The following is a 3,392-nucleotide window of genomic DNA, read 5'->3' on the forward strand; positions in this document are numbered from 1 at the left end:
CTCGGCCCTCCCAAGGCAACCAGGCGGCATTGGGCAGAGCAAGCGTGTCCGTCGAGGCCGCCTTGATGTCCGCGGCACGCCAAGATGTCGGGGCCCTCCTGAACCTCTGTCCTCTCCCCTCTACAAGCTCGCCCGAGCGCATCCGTGGACGCTGCCCATGGTGCACCGCAGCCACACCCATATAAGGCCACCCGAGCACCACTCTAGCCTCTCCCCCGCTCTAGCTCTTCCCCAGCAACCTCCCGGACAAGCTCTCTCTCCCCCTCATGCTCTCCTTGCCTCTCCATCACCGCATGGTCGCCGTCGGCCTCCACTCGGCTCCGGCAAACCAGGGCCCCCCCACCCCTCCTTTGGCCACCAGTAGAACCGCAGATGACCGGAGGAGCTCTCCCCCTCTTTTTCTCCTACTTTGGCGCCCCATGGCATCGCAGCCATCTTCCCCCAAAGCCCCGTCCGCCGGCGTCAAGGCCACCATTGTCTCAGTCCTCCCCAGACTGCGTGAGGCCCATGGATGGGTGCAAATCGGCCCCCCGAGTCCGTCGGTATGCCGGACATCACCGGGGACGGCCGAAGTCGCCGGGAAGAACGTCGGCGCCGTTCGGCCTTGCTCCCTTTGTCTCCCATTGCGCCCACGCGGGAGGTTGGAGATGGATCTACAGGCAGGCCTCGCTTGTCAATGGTCCAGCCTCTAGGCCAGAATGGTAAGTGGAGACGGCTTCGATGGTAACCGCCTCCCCTACATGGAGGCGTATTCCAGTAAAACTGCCTCCGACGTGGCCCTTGCGCGTGTGGGGCCGAGCCGCTGGGCCGGCCCAGTGGCGCCCTGCTGCTAAACCTCGCCCAGTGCATGCTGCCGCCACCCAAATCCGACCCATTTCGGTAAATCCTTTGTCTTTTTTCTTTTTAGTGAAATTCAGAAATCCATAAACAATTCAAATTAACTCCAAACTTGATGATTCAAATTTCTACTAGCTCATAAATTCATTCTCTATCACATGGTGTAATTTACACATTTTTCCAGAAAATTTTCTTCACAAATAATTATCAAATGCCATTATTCCATTTCTGTGAAAAACTTTAGAAAATCACAAAGAGGACATTTTTTTATCCAAATGCCATGATTCAAATTCCTATATACTTATATGTTCATAACTTAGTTTTTGAACATTTTTACAAATACATTCAGTGCCCCATGAAGTATTGGTCCCTTTCTCCATCTAATGCCAACTTTACAAATTCATAAAAAAATCATTTGAACTCCAAATCCACTGAAACCAACTCCTAGGTGCTTCTACAATCATTCCTTGTTCAATGGGTGTCTTTGATCATTATTAAAAATAATATTTCTGTACACTTCTTGCAAATCCACAAATCCTTAACTCCATCATATTGAAATGTTCAGAAATATCCATAGATCAAAGCCCAATGAAACCACTTTGGTCATTCCTCATATGACCAAAGGTATCCTAGAAAAGTCCAACTTGCATTTTTAGAGCACTTTTATTTTTGCCTTGTTGTATTGCTTATTGTGATTGTTTGTGACGTTAGTTGATGAAGTAGACGGAGTACTTGGAGAAGGACCAGAAGACTTGAAGATTCTGATGAACTAGGCAAGCAGCCCTTTGACCATGACACCCCTCTTGTTCATCGGTACCCTTTTCCGATTGCATGATGATGAAATATGACGGTGGTAAACTTGTTGTGAACCACCACATGATGCATACCCCTACTCATGACTTTACCTTGTTCATGAATGCAATGTCAAGAGACTAGTTGATGCATAATGAGGCATGTGTACCATGAACTCTTCATGGTTACATTCTTTCAAAAAAAACATTGGGTGCCCCTAATGCCCTTGGGAGATGTTGAACTAAGGTCACCACTTGAGGAAGAAGTGGTGCACCGAAGAGAGCTTTTGGTGTGTGTGTGTGTGTGTGTAAAATGATGGATTAGATTTATGTGTGATTACCGTCCCAACCAAACATGTGCAACCACTCTAACCCTTTTGGGACGGGGCATTATTGATTACTTAGGCTGATACTAGCATGGTGCCCACATTACTAGTGACGGGGGTGACTTGAGGTCACTCTCGGGACGGGGTCGTGCTTAGATAGGCGGCCATGACTATTTCCACAGGGCACCGGACACGCCGTTGGTCCCTTCGTGTATGCATGATAATGTAAAAAGGGCAGAGTCCCACGATCTTTTGCTTATACACGAGGGTCGTGTATCAACGAGTGGACCCCATGTTGGTGTCGTCTGGGGAAAGGTAATGATCGGGTGCTTCCCCCGAGTACTTGAGGTACTGCGGGGTCGTGGACGACACGAAAGCTTCTCGTATCTTGTGGGTAAAGTGCGCAACCTCTGCAGAGTGTCAAACTATTCGAATAGCCGTGTCCACAGTCATGGACAGTTGGGAGGTGCTACTTAAACTATGTCTAGAAATTTTACAATTTTGATGCATGTGTGTGTGGAAGAGAACTATTTGTGTCAAGGTGGTGACTTGGAAATTTGAATGAAATGGCATTGATCCAAACTCTACTTATGTTGATATCTGTAACCTGTTCTCAAGGTTACCCATGTTCATTTATGCATATCTCACAAGTTGATAGGACAGCTCAACTAGCTTGAAGCTAGGTTGCTTACTTGTTGTACAATTGCATTGGTACTTTGAACCAAATCATGGGTTGCTTGCGAGTACATTCAAAGTACTCATTGGCTTGCCACTGGTTATTTTATTGGCCAGGCTTGAAAGAACATGATGTGAATAAGAGTTCTTTGGTGACGATCGTGCGAGCTAGGATGCTTTCCCAGTCAGAATGCATGTAGGGTTAAGGCAGATGGCATGGGTCCAAGTTCTCAACGAAGATTTCCGCTGCGATGATATACTCAAGACTTGACCATAATGGTCCTACTTGTGTAAGATGGTATGTATGGATGTAAGGCTCTTGTTATTCAGCTTCTGTGTGTTCAGTGAGCATTGATCTCTGGGATCACTGTACAGGTGCATTCGGTGATCACGACTTATGTCCCGGGTCCCCATAGAGCTGGTATCAGAGCCATCCTGACTGTAGGAAGCCTTAGTTAGCATGGTTGTTAGTTAGGGTAAAACTAATTTCAAAACTATCACTAATTTTCAAAACTATCTATACTTCTCTTCCCTTCTTAGTTTTTTTGAAAAACTAAGATATATTCTCCTTATTGATCTCTTCCCGTTCAAAATTTTAAATGGTCGCTAGAATCCTTAAGCCCCTGATAATAGGATTCCTTGTAATCCCCGTGGATAATCTAGAAGGAAGACACCTTACCAAACATTCACCCACATCTTCTAAACACAAGTTTTGCGACACCACGACAAGACAGAAGACACCTTCTCAAGGATTGGGGAAACC

The sequence above is a fragment of the Triticum dicoccoides genome, chromosome 3B, assembly GCF_002162155.2.
Source record: "Triticum dicoccoides isolate Atlit2015 ecotype Zavitan chromosome 3B, WEW_v2.0, whole genome shotgun sequence".
In the NCBI taxonomy this organism is placed as follows: Eukaryota; Viridiplantae; Streptophyta; class Magnoliopsida; order Poales; family Poaceae; genus Triticum; species Triticum dicoccoides.